This window comes from Vicugna pacos, chromosome 2 (genome assembly GCF_048564905.1).
Source record: "Vicugna pacos chromosome 2, VicPac4, whole genome shotgun sequence".
NCBI lineage: Eukaryota > Metazoa > Chordata > Mammalia > Artiodactyla > Camelidae > Vicugna > Vicugna pacos.
This window is the reverse complement of record NC_132988.1, coordinates 59,275,473-59,298,296: the sequence shown is the minus strand read 5'-3', so window position 1 is coordinate 59,298,296 and position 22,824 is coordinate 59,275,473. Positions and strand designations below refer to the sequence as shown.

Sequence of the window (22,824 nt, the reverse complement as noted above, 5' to 3'; positions counted from 1 at the left end):
TGGCTTCTCACTGCAACCAGAACAAATCCAAAGCCCTTATCATGACATACATCACCCTCACATTTCCCCTCCTTCACCTAGAGCTCCAGCTGAACACAGTGAACTGGCTCTTGCTTCCAAATCTCTGCCCTTGCTTTTCTGTGAACCTGGAATACTTGTCCCTAAGGTCTTCACCAGGCTTCCCTCTTATCCTTCAGCTTTCAGCTTAAATGTCACCTCTGAAGGGCTTTTTCTGACTTCCCAATGTAAGTCTTCCCCTGCCCCCCGCTCCAGCACTTAATTTTAGAAGTTATTGTATTCACTTGTTTTGGAGTCCCCTGTGTCACCCCATCCCTAGCACCTACACTAGAAAGCTTCTTGAGAGCAGGAACCTCCTTTGCTGAGTTCAGCCCCAAAACAGTTCCTGGGACGGAGCAGAAGCTCAGAAACTGAGGTTGACTGACAGAGCCATCCAGGGCTCTTACAAGGTTCTTGTTCGCTGCAGGAAGAGATGGTCCCCATAATCGCTTACTCCCATCCTCCACGGGGCGACGAGCTGGGGGCTAGCAACCACCCCTCTTCTACCTTCCTCCCTCTGCCGCCCCGCTCCCTCATCCATTCCGCCCCTCCCCCTCCTCCTACCTGCCTGGCTCACCCTCCTCCCCTCATTCTCCCTCCTCTTACCGCCCTTCCCTCACCCCACGCTTTGCGTGTCCGAACTGCGGGCACCCTTCATGTCGCGCGGGCGCCGAAGTACTCGGTGACGGATGGCCAGCCGCGGAGGGAGAACGGGGCTCGCGGCACTGCCTTTGGTCCTGGTGCTCCTGGTCTGGTGGGACTCGGCAGGTAATGCTCACCATTTGGCTGGTTGCCCTAGGACCGGCCAAGGAGTAACCAAAAGGGGTTCTTGGCGCAGCTGCCCCTCCCGGGATCCGGGCATTGGCGTCCCTCGGCCGCACCTGTTATTGGCGGTTCCGGGCCGGCCCTGTGGTCCTCGAGGGACGTGAAGTTGAGAGTGCACAGGGATGGCTTTGTGGAGCCAGCAGCCCTCTTTAGTTCTTGCTTGGGCTTCCTTCCCAGCATCTTCTTAGTGACACCTTGCTTGCTACTCCTTCTCTCTTAAAGTGGATTTTCTGGAGCCCAAGATCAGGAGTTGGGTTTTTTTTTTTTTTTAGAATTTTTTTTTATTATTGTTGGAAGGGGAGGGGATTAGGTTTATTCATTCATTCGTTCATTCATTCATTTATTTATTTAAATGGAGGTACTGGGGATTGAACCCAGGACCTTGTGCATGCTAAGCACACACTCTACCACTCAGCTATACCCTCCCCCAAGGAGCTGGGTTTTTATGTACCAAGGGGCCCTACAAAACCTCTGTAGGAGATTTAAAGGAATCAGAAACTGTGACTGCCAAGTGCAGTCTGGGGCTTATAAGAAAGGGGATTTAGTCTAGCCAGACTTGACGGCCTTTTAAAATAGAGTTAAAATGGTAACACCTAATGTTAAGTTTTGCGTTTATCACCCTGAGCTGCAGAGGGAAAGAATATCGTGAAATTTTGTTTTTTTGAGTAAAGACAGATTTATTTAGAGAGATACATATTGCATAGAGTGTAGGGTGTTTCGAAAGGCAAGAGAAAGGCCACGAGGTGTGGGGGTTGGGTGCTTAGGTTAAAGTAAAAGTAGGTACACACTCCATAGACAGAGTGTGGGCCGTCTCCAAAGAGGAGGAAGCAAGAGAGAGGCGGCTCGTGAATTGTTAAGAGTTACTTCTCTGACTTTTGTTCCACAGCTGTAAAGTCTTCCCCAAGTAACCCTGTTAGGGTGGTCAGTCATGGAACCAGTACCAAATGTTTTCCGTATGCCTGCTAGGATAGGTATCAGAACACAACTGAATATCCTCTTTAAGGGTTCTTCAAAAGCTTGGCATCTGAGGGAAAGGGAGAAGGTGTGGCCTGTATAAATCACCAACCAGATTTTAAAAATCCCTTATGAACAAGAATTGACCTTAATCACATCCTTTAAACTGTTTCCTTCTTGCAGCCTCTCTGAATGCTCATTTTGGTGAACCTTCAGAATACAGAACAGTAAGTAGTAAACCACTTGTTTTGTCTCAACTAATACAGTGAAGCCCATGACGGTTTGGTTGGGAGGCTGGTTTTCAGGTCTGACCTGCTGCTTTTGAAACTACTGAGTGCTTCTTTAGCAACCAGATTTGCAGGCAGGCCTTTTGATATATAGATCACAATGTAAATTTGGTTGAAAGTAGGTCAGGCCTTGAAGGCCTAAGGGCTTTGTTTCCTTCAATACTTCCTTTAATGATTCAGAAAGTCCTAGGCCTAAAAATTACACTTTGTACTAGACATTTTATATATATTGTCAAATTAAATTCTGTGGAAGTAAAGAAGACCAACCAAATGAGAACAAGCAAAAGCTAGTTAGAGCTAGATGGAACAAGTGAGTCAGCCAAGCCACCTGCATTTTGGCTGAGACTCAAAGTCACAGGAGTGGGAAAGCTTTATAATGGGAAGAAGGGAAGACTTCAGGTGTGCCCTGACTGAGGCTGTTGGCATGGGGAAGCTGTGGGTTGTTTAACTAGATGCAGGCACTATGTGATTGGTTAGGAGTGCATATCTGGTTTTCTCTGATTGGTTGGAAGTTGGAGGCAGGGTCAAAATTTAGGGAAGTTATCACTTATTAATCAAGTCCTGGCCATTTTGGGCTGATAGTTACGGAGGTTACTATGTGGATTCCAGGACTTCGCTTGAGATAGTCATCTGACTTCTGCCAAGTCTGACTTATAGCAGGCTGGCTTCCCGGGTTGGTCATTCTAAACAATGAGTTGGTTTCCTGGGTGGGTTACTACAGGTTGTGGGTCAGAGTTCTGTTTTAATATCTGATCTGGTGCTGTCCACTTTATATTCAGTCTCTCAATTCTCACAATGACCTTGTACGATAGACAGATAGATACTATTTTACCTATAGGGATTTGACTTCACTGGGTTAGGTAACTTTGAGTATTCAATTCAGTATAGATCTTTTCCAGGAGGCCTTCCCATTCTGTTTTCTTCCTCCAAAGTAAACACAAATATGTTTTCTCTGTGTTACCATTCAACTTATAATGCATCATCAAAATCACCAAGCTAGTGTAGGGGAGGAAAAAATCTTTCCTCTATCCTACTAAGTTCTCAGCCAGGACCCATATAACAAATGACAAATTAACAAGAGAAGAACAACACCTGTTTGTTAACAAGTGCTTGGTGCATATGTATGAGAGCATTCAGAGTTGGGTAAATCAAAGGGGTGGCTTAGAACTCTGGCTACTAGCATCTTTAATAAAGAGTAATAAATTTGTAGAGAATGACAGGATAAAAGAAGATGGATTTAGGCTCTGGGGGTGGAGGAGCACCCCATCTCACAGAGACATGACATGGGGTGCGACTCCATCCCCAGGCCTTGGTATTGATTGATTGATTGATTGTTTGACAGCTCAGATTCTCTGTGCTCTGGTTGATTGAGAGCCCTGGTTCCTTATGTTCTGGGTTGTTCCTTTCAGTTTCCTCTCCCCCTGCCCAGTGCTCATTCCTAGCTAAACTACCTACATTCCCCCCTCTAGTCATAGGGCCCCAAATCTTGGGGATGTAGAGAGCGAGGACCACTCTAGCTACTTCCTACTGATCTGGGGCAATGATGGAGCTCGTTGGGGTACCAGACTAGCTGACTGTCCTTGGTCAGGATGTGGGCGAAGGGTTGGTGTTCATTGAGGGGCTTGTATACAAGTGGTCTTGGCTGATTGGTAGATTACCTTGTTATATCATCATTTGAAGTTTATCTCTAGAGGAGAAGAAACACTTTTCATAAGAAGGATGAAAAGATAGAGTTCAAATATATAGAGCTAATCCTAGCCAAAGGACAAAAGGGGCAAACAAGGTTCTTCTTATAAACCATTGATTTCTGTGCTTTCTGTTGGTTTAGGTTTTAGAAAATAGATGTTGCAGTGTTAGTCCAGTGAACTAAAGGAGAAGTAAAAAGCAAGACCCTAATGTCAGAGACATTTTAAATTAGTATTAAAACAGTTTGCTGGGGGCCCTAAAAGAGAAACGATTTGAACCAGGAGACATTTAAGAGAGAGGTTTATCTAACAGGGATCCATAGTCTCCTAGGGCGATGGAACAGTCTCACTGGAGTGTTGCTTGGAAAGCAGTCGCAGATTGCTAAGAGGTTCACAAGAATATATGGCTCCCATCGGTGAACCAGATCTCACCAGGGTTTTCCAGGGGTTGGTCACTGAGACCTTTTCTAGCTCCTAGAGAAATGGATAGGGTCTCATGACATAGGTGAAAGGGAAGATATTCATCAGGCGATGGTAATAGTGTAGCACGATTGAGTGTCCCACAAAAAAAGACAGTGACGTCTGGGTTTTCCAGTAATAATGCCTGATATTTAAGAAGCCAAGCATCTGAGAGCCAGAAATGTCTCCTGCCTTTTAAAAGGTCAGAAACTTGATGGTTAGCATATGCTTGTATAGGGGCCCCCAGAGTTAGCTTAAAAGCTTCCTCCAGGAGAGTGGAGAGGGCTCCCAATACTCTTAGGCAGGAAGGCCAGCCTCAAGCAGTGGGATCTAGCCACTTGGAGAGGTATCCCGTAGGCTGTTGGGTAGGACCCAGCCGTTGGGTGAGGACCCCCAACGCTATTCCTCCTCTTTCATGAACATAGAACTGGAAGGGCCTTGTGGGATCTGGAAGCCCCGAGGCCAGGGATCTTACTAGGAGATTTTTTCATTCTTCCACTGCTTCCTATTGGGAAGGACGCCACTGGAGAGGTACTGAGTCATCCTTACCCTTTAAGTTGTCATATAGAGGTTGGGCTCTAGACTCATAATTAGAGACCAGAGCCTATGGTAAACCGTTAGTCCGAGAAATGCCCTGAGCTGTTTTCCAGTAGTGAGATTAGGGAGTTGTAAGATTCCCTCAATTCATTCAGGGGAAATGTTGTGGTTTCCAGGAGTCAGAACAACTCCTAGGTAAGTTACCTCTTGTTTGTCCATTTTGGCCTTGGATCTGGAAACTAGATACCCCTGCTCGGCCAAGAAGTTAAGAGTTTGGATTCCATGTTGGATGGCCTGTTCTTGAGTAAGGGAGAGGTAAGTAAGTCATATATTGTTTTCGATTAGGGAGCCAGGTAGGATCTCTGAGGGAGATGACAGCCGGAGCAGCCGTCTTTGCTCGCCCTGGGATATCTTGATCCAAGACAACAGGGTTAATTTTATTCTCCCAGGCCTCTGGGTCCGGAGGTCTTTCTCCTTCCCCAGAGAGCAGTAAGAGTTGTAAAGAGGTGAAAGTTTGGGGATTTTCTCCCAGGATAACTCGGGTTCCCAACTTGTAAAGAAGATCTTGGCCTTAATGGGGGCTAGGGCATTCTGGCAAGCATAAGAAAGGATGTGCAAATGAGCGTTTATCCCATAAACAACAAAGGGGATGAGTAAAGAATCTTAAGGCCGGCTGACCTGTGACTCCCATGATGGTATAGAATCTAGAGGAGAAGGGTCCAGAGAAGGAAGGTGGGACAGAGTCGGTGGTCCCGGTATCCAAAAAAATGTGATTGTCCTACCTGCCGCATCCATTTGCATCCACGGCTCCAGCCCAGTGATGAAGATCTCTTGTGCTGGGGCTGACTGGAGGGGGTTTCTTCAGTCTCAGACAACCATTTGCAGGTCGCAAGCCACTTATCCCCCATGGGCCATTTGGCTTGAGGGACAGAGGGCTACCCAATGACCTTGCTTTTTACACCAAAAACAGGCAGATCTTGAACATTTGTCCTTATGGGGACATTTCTTGGCCCATTGACCAGGTCAGCGTCAGATGTTGTACTTTTCATCAGGCTTGTCTCAGGCTGCTGGGGGCTGAAGATTTAGGGGTTGTGGCTGCCCTTGAAGGGCTATAATCACTTGGGCAGGCCTGGCCTCTTTCCTTCTTTCCTTCTCCTGAGTCTTGGCCTCTTGTACCTGATCGCAATTTAAAAAAAACCTGTGGCAGCAATGGTTCACGTTTATCAAGTTACTCTGGGTTCCTGGATTGCCTTTTGGAGTTTTTATCTACTACTGGGGGCAGATTGGGTGAGAAATTTATCCTTTAAGATGGTTGGTGGCCACCACCACCCCCCTCTCTTCAGAGATGGCCCACATTCTGTCTATGAAGTGTGCACCTACTTTTACCCTACTCTGAGCACACAACCACACACCTTGTGGCCTTTCTTTTGCCTCTTGATGGATCTCTAAATAACTCTATCTATACTGAAACAAACAAACAAAAAAGATGATTGGTCCCCAATATGAGCTGAGGTCTAAGTTTGACAGGCCTGGAGTTCTATGTACACTTCTATAATATACCTGTTTTATATGTAGATATATCATATTATATATGTATATATAGTATATAATATATGCATGCATTATATTTTATACATGTATATATGTTATAATACATGTGTGCATGCACACATATATTATATAATAAGTATATTATATATTTACATATCCACACACAATGTATACATTATATATAATAGATATATATCCATACACTGACATGTGTATGGATATTCGGATATATAATGTACATATTATATGTATATATATACACACACACACATACATATTATATAACATACATTTTATATTATGCACACACAAACACACACACATATCCATACACAGACCTGTGTGTTTAGGTGCACCCATAAAAGAAACCTACAATACGGGTACACATCCATACGCAGGCCTGTGTATGGATGTGCGCTCCTTTAATAGACATATGGTATGGGGGCACTTGGCCTCCAACCCCAAGCCCGTGTCTGGATGGGCACCCATTCTCATAGACACATGATAAGGGTGCACTTCATCTCCATCTGGGCCTGGGGGTGGAGGGACACCCTGTCTCATACACACATGACATGGGGTGCGCCTCTACCCTCAGTATTTTCAAGTTAAACACGATGAAATAAAATCATGTCACCTTCTCCAGGTTAATTTAACTGCAAAAAGATCCCCAGCTTATGAAACAGGAAATTAATTTAGATGATTTCTTAGACATACTTCAGCTTTTACATTACAATACTTTTTATCAACAACATACAGTGTTTTAGGTAGATGAAAGAAAATAAATCCGTTTAAGATTAGAATTATTCATGGGAATTATAAGCAGCTGGTGAGGAGTAGTGTGAGAGAGTAAGGAATTATCGGCTATGGGAGTATAGATGTAGAAACTTGTCTAATTCATCTTAGCATATTAAAAGCCCAAGTGAGCAGAATTCAAAGCAGCTCAGTTCTTTGGGATATCTTGTTTGAGTCTGAATCCTGTTTATGTTTCAATTCAATACCACTGTATTCGACAATAACATCATTAATAATGTCATGATCATCTCTAAGCTATTTTAACGTCCTGTATACAGTGTTGGCATTCTCTATTGATTATGACTTGCCCAGGATTTAGTTATCTGTCATCACTGTATAGTTAAATAACAATAAGTTTTGAATTCAACAGGAATATAAGCAGTAATCTGGAAGCAAGTAAGAATGATTTTCAAGCAATACTTAGGCACATATAATAAGAATATCTCTTAAAGGTACAGTCATACACCAAAAGAAGGGGTGATTATCTCTGAATTTTTTTTTAGTAGGTAGTTTATTCTGTTTTTCTTCCATTGTGTTCGTCTGAAGTTTTCTGCATTGAGCATGCAATCATGTGTTACGTTTGTCATTTTCTTTGTTTCTTTTCTCCCAGCTTTATTAAAGTGTAGTTGACAAATAAAAATTGTATACATTTAAGGTATACAACATGGTTTGATATATGTGTACACTGAGAAATGATTGCCAAAATCAAGCTAATTAACACATCTGTTGTTTTGTATACTTACCTTTGTTTGTGTGATGAGAACACTTAAGGTCTAGTTTCAGCAAAGTTCAAGTGTAAAATGCATTATTATTAACTACAGTCACCATGCTGCATGTTAAACCCCCAGAACTTATTCATTTTATAAATGAAAGTTTGTACCCTTGGACCAACATCTCTCCATTTCCTGACCTCCCTCGACCCATGACTTGGCAACTGTCATTCTGCCCTCCACTCCTATGAGTTTGACTTTTCTAGATTTCATCTGTAAGTGAGATCATATATTAGTTATCTTTCTGTGTCTGGCTTATTTCACTTAGCATAATGTCCTCCAGGCTGATCTATGATGTTGCAAATGGCAGGATTTTCTTCTTTTTTAAAGCTAATAATATTCACATATATACTTCTTTATACATATCACATTTTCTTTATCCACTCATCCATCAACATTGACAGACATTTAGGTTTTTCCCATATCTTGGCTACTGTGAATAATGCTGCAATAAGCATGGGAGTGCCAATGTATCTTTGGAATATTGATTTTATTTCTTTTGGATACACAGCCAGAAGTGGGATTGCTGGATCATAAGGTAGTTCTATTTTTAATTTTTTAAAGGAAACTTCATACTGTTTTCCAATGGCTGCACCAATTTACATTCCCACCAACAGTCCCTTTTCTTTACACCTTTGCCAACCCTCAATTATCTCTTGTCTTTTTGATGATATCCATTTGGACAGGTGTGAGGTGGTATCTCATTTTGGTTTTGATTTGCATTTTCCTGATGATTAGTAATGTTGAGCACCCTTTTAATGTTACCTGTTGGCCATTTGTATATTTTGTTTGGAGAAATGTCTATTCAGGTCATTTGCCCATTTTTCAGTTGAGTTATTTGTGTGTGTGTGTGTGTGTGTGTGTGTTTTGTTTTATTTTGCTATTGAGTTGTATGAGTTCCTTATATGCTTTGGCTATTAACCCCTTATCAGTTATGAACTGCAAATATTTTCTCCCATTCCATAGATTGCCTTTTCATTGGTTGATTGTTTCTTTTGCTGCGAAGAAGCTTTTTAGTTTCATATAGTTCCATTTGTTTATTTTTGCTTTTGTTGCCCTGCTTTTGGAACATTTCCAAAAAAAAAAAATCACCAAGGCTAATGTAATGGAGCTTTTTCTATGTTTCCTCCTGGAATTTTTATGGTTCAGATATAATATTTAAGTCTTTAATCTATTTTGAGTTAATTTTTGTGAATGGTGTAAGATAAGGGTCCAGTTTCATTCTTTTGCATGTGTATATCCAGTTTTCCCAACACTATTTATTAAAGAGACTATCCTTCCCCCATTGTATGTTCTTGGCAACTTTGTCAAAGATGAATTGATTGTATATGAGTGGATTTATTTCTGGGCTCTTGATTCTATTTCACTGGTCTATGTATATGCTTTTATGCCAGTACCATACTGTTTTGATTACTATGTCCTTGTAATACAGTTTGAAAACAGGAAATGTGAGGCCTCCACATCTATCATTTTCTGAATGTGATTTTAAAGGGCCCAGTCTCCCTTGTTGAATCGAAACTGCAGCATGGCTGCTACAGAAGCTACTGTGTCTTCGTGGGCAGGTCTGCAGCACCTCTTACTATTCTAAGAAATGTCCAGAGTCATCTACCTGCAGTTCCAGATAACAATACAAAATCTCTGGAATAATGTGATGATGCCAGCCTTTAATTAATCATTTTTGCATTTAGGGGAAAGTTAGAAGAAGGTAGGAAATTCCAAAGGTAGCTACTGATTAGTTTAAGACTTTACAGAGAGTAGCTGTGAGTACCAGGAACAAGGAAGGTGGGAAGGGCCTGGAGAAAGTTTCACATTTGATTTAACAGATTTTGCCCTTAGGAAAGTCAGACACTTGCAGACAAATACCTGTGTCAGTATGCAACCATATTCATGCCCAGAAATAGGATGGCTATGGTCCTGTTTCTCAATAATACCATTTATTCTGGCAACACTTAGTTCTTTGGGCCTGTGACCTTCACATGTGCTCTTGGTTTTTGTCCCTCTCTCCCTTTCCCTCACCTCCCTCCTTTTCTTCTTTCCTTTCCCCTCTCTTTGTCCCTTAATAATTATGTGCTGTTCACAAAATAAGAGAAGACGGTAAGTTCAGATTTGTAACTGCTGGGTGTGTGATGTCTTTGTGTTTTTTATTTAGCCAACTCTTAATTTATTCATTTGACAAGCATTTATTTGCTAATAACGACTAACACATAATTATTGTCATAGAGATGGTCTGCTTAGTAGATAGTAATTAAGAAAAGAAAGTAAAATTCAGACACAGTCTCTGCCTTTTAGGAAGTTTACAGTCTAGCAGAAGGGACTGCGAGTAAATAAATAATCACCCCCAAATAGTTGTTATTACAAATTGGCAGGACTGCTATGACAGAACAGGAGAAGTAAATGAGGCTGAGGTCGCCTAGAAAAGATTTCCCTTAGGATGTGACATTGCATTTGAGACTTGAAGCAGGGGCTCTCAACCAGGGCAATTTTGACAATATCTGGAAGCATTTTTGTTTGTCACAACTGGAGCAGGGAGGGTTTATATTTTCTGATCATGTTGTGAGGCTTTGGTTTATATCTATAACAGGAATATTTTCAAAATAAAAAAGAATCTATTCTAAAAAGTGAAGTAAGTAAGGGAGATTAAGAGATGCAAACTTTTGGTTGCAAAATAAATGAGTCACAGGAATGAAATGTACAGTATAGGGAATATAGTCATGCATGGTGACAGGTGGTAATTAGACTTACTGTGGTGATCGTGTTGAAATGTATACACTGTGTAGTATAATAGGAACTAGCATAGTGTTGTAGGTCAATTTTACCTCAAATACAAACAAGCAAACAAACTCAGAGAGATCAGATTTGTGGTTAGCAGAGGTGCGGGAAGGGTAACTGGATGAAAGCAGAATAGTAAAAGAATCTCTTTTGGAACCATAATTTATATTGTCCTGGATCTCCCCACACATTGGCTGGGCTTCATTTGTTTCTGGGTAAGAGTAGACAGCACCTAACACAGAGAAGTCATTACTCAGATTTGAATGTCACATTAGACATTTTTTGAGCACCTGGGAAATACCACAGTTTTTAAAGAAAGAAAAGTTTTTCTTGGAATTCTAATACTTTCCTTTCACAAATCAAGACACCTACATATGACTCATGTTGTAGTGTTTTACTCCAAGACATTCAGTAGACTGAGAGAAGGTTCTGATGTCAGGGCAGGAAGAAATAGAAAGTGCTTCTTGTCCTTTAGGGAAGAAACCAAGGGAAAGAGAGAAAGAGGAAAGCAAACAAAGCAACCTGACTTGGATGTCCTTGTTTTGTCCTTGGTAGTGCTGGGAGGGTGTCTGAAGCACTGAGATGATTTTGGGGGAATCCAAGAATCGAAGGCTTGTTCTGCGTTTCTCAGAGGTTCTGTCTGCTGTGTCCTCCTCTGTGTTGTTGACCTGTCCTTACACTGGCTTCCTTCTGGCTAGCAGAATGGCTGAAGCTGTTCTCTTGATTCATATCCAAACACCACATCAGCCAGACCAAGAGAGAATGTCTTTGTTGGAGCATTCTTAGTAAGTGCTCTGAGACCCACTCTGATGAGACAGGATTAGGTTACACAACTGAACCAATCAGCATGAGCCCCTGCTACTATGAGAAGAATAAAATGTGTTAATTGCTTAGTTATTGTCACATCCACCACTGGATTCCGGGAGGAGTTAGCTTCCTTACGACTACATGGATCCTGAATGAAAGTCAGGCACTACTGAAAAAAGGGAAATGGATTCTGGAGACAAACACAGATGTCCACTTTAGCCTACTCCTTAAGCTGCTCTTTCAACACATGGCTTAAAACATGCTCAAGCTTACACGGAATAGGCACACACCTCACACAGATCTTATGGGCACACACCTCACCTCATCCAAAGGCTGATCCAGTTACTGAATCCAGATCCTAGGAGCTCTGATAAAAAGCAAAGCCATATATGATCACACAGCTTATAGTCTGCATTAACATACTTTGTATTTGATTGATTGTCTGCATAATTCCCAGAGAGTCTTGCTTGGAAAATGAAGTGGCACATAACTTTTCTCAACTTGCCCTCAGGAGGGATCTCAGTAGATCACTTATCTGTGATCATTAATTCTTCAAGGCTTGCTTTAAAACTTTCCCCTTGCTGGGTCCACCAATGCTGAACTATTACATAATAAACTTGGCCCAATCCTCATCTAGCTCTCACATGGAAATATCCCCAAATATCATAAATCAGAATAAAACCTTACCATTTGAACTTACTATTCTGAAATGCTACTAATATCCCATCAGTGGTTTCCTTTCCAGTGGTAAGCAGTACGCTTGACTTGTTTTAGCAACAAGTTATTTTGGGGAGCTCTTCAGAGAGTGAGCAGTTGACCCTGGATGAGGTACATTCTTTTTCTTGGGTCCGAATATATGATTCACTAATTTATGGCTAAGTGCACACCTGTCTATAAGGAGCACATATGAAAATGCATTGGTGCAGAAAGAAGAGTGACTAAAGTGAAAACTTCCATTTGGAAAAAAGGACATCATTTAGGGATGACTGGTCCTGATATCCATGATATGACAGGACTCCCTGGCCTGTGAGTTCCTGAGTTTGCCAGTCTGCTCACCTCTGGCTTGGTTATGGCAGCCATCTCTCCTCAGCCATCTCTCAGATGGGCACCGAGTAAGTCATCCCTCTCCCTGTGCTGCTTAGAGGCTTGTTTCCTATTAGTTAAGGAGCTTAGAGATTATATTCAGATTCTAGGAAATCACAGGCTTGGAGTTTATTTGGCAGTAAAGCTTCATTAAAAGTTTAGAAGCTTCCAGACTATTTGTTTCATAGTCCAGCAGCCAAAGTCAGAGATCCTGATAAGTTGAAATCTTGAAGTTCAGTTCTAACCATCAGAGTTTCTTTGGCAGCGAGCCTCCATTTCCCTGCTTTGCTCATTCTCCTAGGGCTGTGGTTCCCAAAGTGTGGTTCCTGGCCTCCCCCCAACCTCCTTGGCTCAGCTAAGAACATATTTTAGAGTCTTTTAATGTTAACCTTACTCTTAGTCCCAACTTCTGTATCAAGGATCTTAGTTCCAAATATAGAAACCAAGTATGTTTATCTTACAGGAAAAAAATGTAGGAAAAGAGAAAGAGTTTATTGAAATGAAATGGGACCCCACAGATTCACCTGGGAGCTGGAAGTGAGAGAGGGTGAATGGGCGAGATACAAGGATGTTGAAGATGAATCAGTGGGAAGAACAGCCACAGTCACACTGCAGGATGGTTAAGGTCAAGGTGCCATCCCCAGCATTGCTGACACTCGGTCCTGGCTGCTGAGATGACCTGACATTCAACTATCATGACATGTTCTTATGTCAGACACCCAAAGTCTAGGTGCCAGGGTGAGCTCAGAGTTGAGCTGAGTGGCTCAGCTTAGATCATGTGCGGATCCCTGACCAACATGAGAAGCTAAAAGAGGATCTAGGCTCTCTCATCGTCCATGATGGCTGGTGGGCACCAGAGATCATAAGGTAATAAAAAATATTGAGGAGAATTAATGCTGGTGAGGGAGTGGTCAAAATAACTGGCACATATATACTAGTTATATCCTGCCTTTCCACTGAGTAGTATTAATAGTACCTCATGTTAATAAGTATTTTTATAGTAAAAACATTTTTAATATCAGGATTACTTATTCCTAATTCTATTATGATATTTTGACATGAAAGGCCTGATATAGTCATCACAGATTAATACAGAAGTCAGCAATTAGAAAGATCAAATGATCAGAAATATTTTTTATTTATGGTGAATAAAATCTGTAAACTATATCATATCAAAGAATTATTTTTTTTAAATGCCATGTTTGGGGAGGATTTTTTCAATATCAAATACTTCTATTTCTCTATTTTGTTTATATGTAAAATTATTATTTGGGACATGGAAACATGCATGAGTGAAGGATGGGAGAAAGGGGAAGAGGGATGTGGAATGGGAAAGAAGGAATAAAGAGAGTTAACATTTATTGAGTACTTTCCTTTACATAAGTTATTTAATCTTCCAAATAATTGGACCATTTAAATCTGCAGAACGCATTCTTCAAGTGAAATTTTACCTGAAAGCCATTATAACAAAGCAGGTTACTGTTGAGTGAATAGCTCTGGATGGGCTGTTGAGGAAGTGGGTACCTTCTTCATCTTCCTTGGGATAACAGTAAGCATTATTTTAAAATATATTATTTAATTTATATATTTTTTAAAAGGTTAAACTCTGGTCACTGCAGTTGTGGTAGATGGGTCAATTATGTTGTATTCTAACTCTTCACAGACAGGTAACACATACATTGAGTTTAAGTTCATGGGTAACTGTTCCATGACTATAGATTTTAAGTTTCATTTTTAAACATGAAATCAAAGACTATCTATACATGGAAAAGAAATTTAAATACACACACACATGCGCACAGACTCACTAAACCAAAATACTGTACTTCACAGAATTTTTCATCCTTAACTATTATGTCTAGGAGGAATTTATGTGTAGTTATAATTTTAACATGTAAAAATAGACTAGGGATAAGGTAAACATTCAATTAATTTCTTGCTGAAACAGAACACCCTTGACTTGAGATCATATCCAAGTCCCTATCCATATGGAATCATGTGCTAGTTGAGGCAGTTACTGGCTCAGTTATTATGAACCAGTCCCTAGCAGATGTTCTCTGACTATTTTATGGTTTTAAAAATGACAGACTAAGGTTGAACTCAGATGGCTGAAAAAGGTACCTCTGAAGCTGAAAGCAGCAAATAGAATCTGTACATGCTACAGAAAGAGCTGTCAGTTAAAAGCATAAGAGTTGGGATTATCAAGGACATAGGGTATTTTGTCACATTTGTTAAAAATAAAAAAGAATGGGAACATATACAAATTCCTTTTGACCACAGAAATATCCTATTAGAACTCCATCTCATGAACATCATTATCCTGTAAGAGAAAATTGTTTCTTTTGTGGATTGCAGGCATGAATATATTCACAGCAAAATGAATACAATATAAAATCTATGCTATATTTTTCATGTCTGTTTATACTGGTTTCTTTTTACAACAGGAGGGGATGCTGGGACAAATTCCCTATTTACTTCCTACATCCCAAACCTCAGCTGACTAAAAAAAAAAAACAAAAAACTAAGCCAGGTATAGATAGTCTTTGTTTGCATACTTAAAGATGAAAGAAAATTCATATGCTCATGTAAAAGTTAACTCTGCATTTTAAGGTATTATACATGGTTAATATCAAACCAAGGAAAAACATGACTATCTCAAAATAAGTAGGAGACATTTGGACCCAGAGGTTGCAAGAGATTCATGGTTAATACTATAGAAGATGAATCTCAGGAGTCTTCCCATGACACACCAACATCTGCCATTGCCAGAGTTGTTCGCTGGCTTTCCTACACCTCCTTGGCTTCCATTGAATCCACTTCTTAAAAACTAGCTAAAAGCATCTTATCAAAGTGAAATTCTAATCATATAATCTACTCCTTAACTCTTTCACTGTGCTTGAGATAAAATGCAAAGTCCTTAGCATGACTAACATGGTAATTTCACATTCAGATATTTCCTGTGTCTGCCTTTTCTAGGTCCAGGCCCTTACACTTTCTAACCCTTTTGCCTGAATGTGCTTCTTTCCATTTTTTTGGTGATCTTCTCCTACTCATGTCTTAGCTGAAGTACCACTTTTTCAGAAGAACTTTTCCTGACCTCTCAGACCTATAAGGAAAGGACAGGAAATAAATAAAAACATATTCTTCTGGTATTAATCACTATAGAGAAATATACAAAGTGAGAATAGGACTGTTATTCTGCATGGGATAATAAAAAAGAGGACTTCCTGATCAAGTATTCTTTAAGCAGAGACCTGAAGGGACTGGAAATAAGTCTTGCACTTGTAGCTATCTGGGGAAAGAGCAGTCCAGGCAGAGGGAGGAGCTGATACAAGAGCCTTGATGTAGGATGGAACAAGAAGGCCAATAGGGCAAGCACCAAGTAAGGGGACCAAGCAGGAAGAGCACCAGAAAACAGACTCAGAGAACATGGAGACCATGGTGAGAATTTTGGCTTTTGATCTGAAAAAAGATGAAAAGCTATAGTTGAATGAGTGAACGGGTCAATACTGGGAGACCAGGCTACAGAGGGATTGAGTTAGGGGTTTGGCCAGGGTGTGGTACAAAGACTACAGTAAAGATCTTGGCTGTTCTTCTGAGTAAACTGTGATTGCTTTAGATGGTTTAAGCAGAATAGTAACATGGTCTGGTTGGTATCTTGGATGATCACTCTAGTTGCTATGTTAGAACAGAGCGGGAAAGAGTAGTGGCAGGGTGCTTTTTGTAGTAGTCCTGATGAGTGATGATTGTGACTGCATTAAGCATAATAGAGGTGCTGATGAGTACCTGGGATCTGGATTTATTTATCTAGAAGAGAAAGCCAACAGGATTTGTTAATATAAAGTGGGAGGAAGAGAAGTATGAAGAATTATTTTAATGTTTAACCTAAGCAACTATAAAATTACGGAATAGAGTTGTTTTGGCCTAAGTATAAAAAATAGGGAGTAGAGAATACCACAAGGTGGGAAATTAGGAGAAGCTCTTTTGCAGGCAAGGGACTGCTGCTGCTAATTAAATAAAGAATTTCCTTTAGAATATGTTGAGTTTGAGAGATCTATTAGATAATCAATTAGAGCTATTTAGTAGAGAGTCAGATACAAAAATCTTGAGTTTATCAAAAAGTTCAGGGCCAAAGATTATGCATTTTGAAGTCATATGCAAATACATGGTATTTAAAGACTGAGACTAAAAGATGTTATTTTGGGAGTAAGTGTAGTTTGAAGAGAGGAGGTCAGAGGACCCACAAGGCACTCCAAATTTTAGAGGTCAGCAAGATAAGGGTGATCCAGCTAAGCATTAGGCTGGCCTATGAGACAGAAGGACATCCCAGAGATTGGTGTTTAAAGGCCAAGTGAAGAGTAGGTTTCAGAAATTTGTGGGGAGCCACAAATTACTAATGTCAGAATTGAAAGATGGGATATCACTACAGATCCCATAGACATTAAAAGGACTAAAAAGGAATACAATGAACAACTCAATGACCACAAATTTGATAACCTAGATTAAATGGACCAATTGAGTGAAAAACAATCTGCCAAAACTCACACAAGAAGAAACAGATAATCTGAATAGGCTCCTATGCCTAATTGAATCAATAATGAATAATCTTCCAAAAAAGAAAATGCTAGGTCTAGATGAGTTCACTATTGAATTCTACTAAACATTTAAAGAAGAATTTATACCAGTTCTCTTTATTCTCTTCCAGAATACAGAAGCAGAGGGAATGCTTTCAAACTCATTCAAGGAGGTCAGCATTATCCTAATTTGAAAACCAGACAAAGACATTACTAGAAAAGAAAACTAGAGATTAATATTCTCATAAACAAAGATGCAAAATCTTTAACAAAATACTAACAAATTGAATCATCCAACAATGTACGAAAGGAATTATATACCATGACCAAGTGTCATTTATTCCGGAAATGCAAGGTATTTTAGCATTTGAAAATCAATTAATCACATCAAAAAGCTAAAGAAGAAAAATCACATGATCATATCAAAAGATGCAGAAAAGGCATTTGACAAAATCCAACATTCATTTTACAAACTCTCATTAAACTCAGAGTAGAGGGGATCTTCTTCAAATTAATAAAAATCATCTATAAAAACCTGCATCTAACATCATACTTAATGATGCAAAACTAGAAACTTTCCCACTAAGATCAGGAAAAAACCAAAGGTGTCCCCCATCACTCCCTTTCAACATCATACTGGAAATCCTAGCCAATGAGAACAAGAGGAAAGACAAGAGAAATATAGCTAAAGATGATCCATACACTGGAGTTGTCAGATACAGATTTTAAATAACTATTATTTATATGCTTGAGAAAATAGGTAACACAATGGAGAGTTTTACCAAAGAACCAGAATCAAAAAGGAATCAAACAGAAATTCTCAAATAGAAAATCATAATAACTAGAATTAAGAACTCAATAGTTGGGCTTTTATTAAAGTGAACTGAGCAGAAGAAAGGATTAGTGAACTGGAAGATAAGCTCCCAAAAGCTATGCAAACTGCTATTCTTAAACTTTGTATAATATAAGCTTTTAGATTTTGTTGCCTATCTTTGCTGCCACTGGGATGAATATGATTGAGAAATAAGTCAGCAAAGTTGGAAACAAAACCAAGTGACAAAGAAAGAGGAGAGGAAAATATTCTTGAAGACAAGGGTTAAACAACTAGATCGAACCATGTCAACAGGTAGTTTATGAAAGAAATATATAAGTCAGTATGTTCCCTTATCTGCTTAAACTGAGTAGATTTGGAATTTTCTTACTTACAGCAGGAAAAGCCCTTGCTCATAAGAACGATGTGTTTGTCTTCTCCCTTCTTGTGTGAGGATCTTATAGTACTGTTTCTGGTATTTCTGTCTCAGTCATTGGGCAGAGCAGTCTGAAGGGTGACTGACTTCGATGGAATGATAGTAAATTTTACACTCATTTAAATTGTTTATAAAATAGCAGGACAGCAGGTGCTCTGAAACATGAGTTTGGAGGTCAAAGGAAATGTCAGTTTTGAGATCTAAATTTTGGCTAGCCTATCATTCTAGTAAGAGGAAGTTTTGGCATTGTATAAGGTATACAGTAAGAAGAAATAACTGAGCATGAAATATAAGGGAGCTAATGTTTAGTAGGGAGCTAGAAAAGAAGAGTCAATGAAAAAGAGAGACTGAGCTGAGAAGTAGGAGAAAATCCAAGGGTGAACAATGAAGAAATATAAAGAAGAACAGAATTTTAAAGAGATTTTGGTACATGTGGTAAAAGTAGAAGATGAATGACATGAGGCTTTTCAATTAGTATTTAAATATTAGATTCAATAACTTGGGTTAACTAATGACCTTTAAGAGATAAGCTTCCTTAGAGGAAAAGAATGAGAAAAAAAAATTTAGAGGTTGAGTGTTGCACAAGTTTGTCAACTAAGATCAAGTTTGGCTTAAAAATAATCATTTACATATGAGTAACAGTTTAAAATATCTTATTAGTCTGATGAATTTTAAATATCTCAGTGATTCCATTCTTCTTTAAGGTCAAATTGAGATTAACTTCTATGATTTCTATTTGATTTTGAGAACTTGAACATACTTAGTAATTTTTTTCTGTCTAAAAAAATTCCTAAGCTGCTTCATAGAAATCATTTTCAATTATATCCTTGCATATATATGCATACATATAAAATATCAACTAATTAAAATCAGTGTAGTTTATGGACTAAACTATATTATGTTAAAATATTATTTATATATTAAAACTAAAGTTTACAGCCTTAAATAATATTATCTAAATATACAGTTTACTACATATGTGAGTGTTTAAATATATGCATTCAACAACACATCGATAAGTAAAAGAAGATAAAGAGTAGTTTATATGTCCATGAATGACTGAAAAATTGTGCTGAACACTGGAATTTGACACAACACTGTAAAATGATTATGAATCAATAAACAATGTAAAAAAAAAAGAGTAGTTTAAAGGAGAGGACTGGTAATTTAAAAAGTGATAATGAAATGAAACAAAAAGTAAAGTGTTTCTTTTTTTTTTTTCTTTTTGAAAGAAGTCAGGAAGAAGCATCCCAGAGCTGGTAGGAGACTCCATAGTTACCTGGTTTGCAGGCTCTTTTATCTTCCTGCTCTACTGTGTTTGGCCATGGCTCCCAACCTAAAGATTTTTTTCATTGTCCCAGAGGGTTTCTGGGGCTCCAGACACCAGACGTGTGTTCTAGACAGGAGGAAGGAGAGAGAACTAATGACAAGAGGGAATATGTTAAAACTCCCTGTCGAAACTTTTTTGAGGTCAACCTAACTTCTGCTTAGAACCCACTGAACACTCACACTCAGCTGCCAGAAAGACTGGGAAATAAAATATTTTAGCTGGTCATGCTGATCACGCTTCAGTTAGAGACAAAGAACGGAGCATGGATACTTGACAGGCACCCAACAATCTCTGTCTAAATGGATTATGAGAAAAAAAGGAAAATGTCTTGTATTTTCCAAAACATTTGGTAGAGATATGGGAAAATTTGTCTAATAGAATTTTAGAGAATGGGAATTTTTAAGATGGGAAAGACTTGAGTGTTTTTGTGGGTTGAAGGGCAGAATGCAGAAGATAAAGTGTAATTAATTGATGGGGCAAGGCCCCTGGAGAGGTGAGAGACAAGGATCAAGAGCACAGGAGTCCCTCTTGATTCCTTGATGGTCCCATTTCAGGAAATCAACCTCAAGGAGGTCCACATGCGTTGTTAACATGCAGCTCTGGTATTCCTTTACATGGGATTTTCAGATTTAGTGACATAGTTATGACACTTTAATTTTGCTTGAAAACACTTTGCAAATATAATTTGTGAGGGTGTCGTGTTCATTATTGTAAAGAATGAGCTATTTAGCAAAGAAAGGGATTGTTCTTCACAGATCTGAGCAAGAAACCTTGGCAAATAAAATAAGGTTTTAGATAATATTTAAAATATTTGGCTATGTGTATACACCTATGTGTAAAAATTATATTAAGTGATTTTTTGGATAAATAATTCTTTGGACAATTGACTTATCTAATACATTGCTTTCAATATAAGCATTTCTTTCTCTTTTTTTTTTTTATTATAATCTGGCCAATCAGTACAAGCATTTGTCTTTCTTTTTTATTACAATCTGCCCCCGCCCCACATAACTCTTAAAAAGATCCAACTAGTTGTTAAGATCGATGTATATAGAAATAACCTCTGTGGTGTCAAAGTGTCTTTTTAGCATTTACTGGCAAGTATGGTACAATACCTTACTCCATTTACTCAGTGTTGCCAGTTCCAAATCCTGTGCTCTAATAGCATATGACAGCATAAACAATTTACTGTGTAGGGATTTACTCGTTTTTCAGTTTTATAAGGGAAAATATGCAGAATATTTAGAGGGAATATTATCAACTTTCTACCTTAGGACAAGAGGCAAGCTTTCACTTTTCATTAGATTGAAAAATCTAATGGCATTGAATCATTCTCCAGCTGTCCACATTATGTGTAAAAATAATTTCTTATTTTGTATGTTCAGCAATACTTCAGCATCTCTGAAGTTTTATAACTATACATTTGATTTCTTTGTTTCATATTTGCTTAAAATATGAATCAATTAATCTAGTTTCATTTTAGATTTATTCACTATCTAAAGTTATGGGTCAAAATTATAATTTAGCAGTTACCATGTTTTCAGCAATTTAAAAAAATCCCATAATTTGAATCTTAATTCACATGTTTTTGTCCACTTTTTATTAAAGACTAAATAATGTTTTCAAAATTTCCATTGATATGGGAAGCTTCAGACAGATACAAAAATCCAGACCATGGGTTTTTTTCAGTTTGTATGGCACAATTTAAAAAATTGTCAGTGTCTTCAATGAAGTACTATGATGCTAAAATTATAATGACTTAAAGATGATGATGTTCATTTCAACACAGAAATAGCACCATCACTACAAATCCTCCACCAGCTTGATCCAATCCCTGCCCCCTCTTACTCTCCTTCCCCACTGCAACTTGCCTTCTGGCAAATAAGGAATCTGGAGAGAGGAGAGAGGGTGGATGAGGTGGTGGGAGAGGGTGGGAGAGTCAGAGAGAGGAGGGAGGAATGTTGGAGTGAATGGGAAGGGCTCCTTTGACCTACAGGCATGCTATTTAGTGGGAAATGAAAGAAATTCTAAAGTTTCCATATTATTTTACTTTCTCTATAAAGTGATCCCTGATATCTTTCACTTGCTCCAGCCGCAATTCTACTTTAATCCCCTTATTCTTATTGTACCCTTTAAATAATCCATATCACTTATATTGTGCCTTTTAAAGTATCAGTTTTTCTTATCTACCAGAGTATCAGCTATTTCTTTTATCATGATCCTTGTATACTTAACATAATACCAACTACATAGAACCTCATTAAATATTTGTTAGGCTAATGAATTAATTCATAAAGTTTTAAGGAGCTTTGTAATCTATTAGAAGAATTTAAAGAATGATAATGGGGCATTAAATATTCTTCGTTGATTGTCATTATAACAATAATCACAATAATAATAAATATTCAGGCTTTTTGAGCTCTCTTTTAATTATGTTAGATTTAAAATTTAAATGTCACAGAAAATCTTGCTTTTCTCCCTTCTCTTTATAATATTGGTATATAGCTGACACCAAAGGAAGTGAATACAATACAGATACATTTGCAAAAGCTAATACTTACCAAGTAACTGTCAGCAGGGAATGTGAGTTATCAAGTCTGTCACTGAACAGTTTGGGATCTGCATGTAATAAAGGAGACCAAATAAAGAGCTATTTTCCACCACCACCACCACCACAATGACACTGCCAATAACACCACCACAAAAAACAATCTCAAACCTAAAAGAAACACATTTGTACCTCAGCAACCAGGGCAGTTATGCAGTGACATTGACCAACTTATGTATGTTCTGATCAGAAGTATACAAATACATATCCCCTATTTGTTAGATTTAAGTTGAAATTACAAACATTTAAAGATGCTCTTTCTACACAATTTCATTTTGTTTACAAATTATAAATTGAATTTGCCCACAATATCAAATAACCAATTTTTAAATATAGACCTTTTTTCTAATTGAGTTTATGAAGAAATCGTGTGAACAAGGGGGAAGAAGAAGGAGAAAGAGGTGGAGAAGGAAGGGAAGGGAGAAGGGAAGGGGAAAGAGACAAGGAACAAAAATTATAACTAATTTATACGTTGGATAAGGCAATTTG

At 38.7% G+C, this 22,824-nt stretch overlaps 1 long non-coding RNA gene across 1 annotated transcript in view; it reads left to right on the top strand.

Annotated features, from left to right (window-relative positions):
* The first annotated feature begins 2,015 nt into the window (after positions 1-2,015).
* Positions 2,016-22,824, top strand: part of LOC140686450 (uncharacterized) — a 266,956-nt gene continuing 246,147 nt past the window's right edge. Inside the window, exon 1 of the long non-coding RNA XR_012060282.1 lies at positions 2,016-2,063. This is a non-coding gene — a long non-coding RNA (uncharacterized lncRNA). The remainder of the gene's footprint in view (positions 2,064-22,824) is intronic.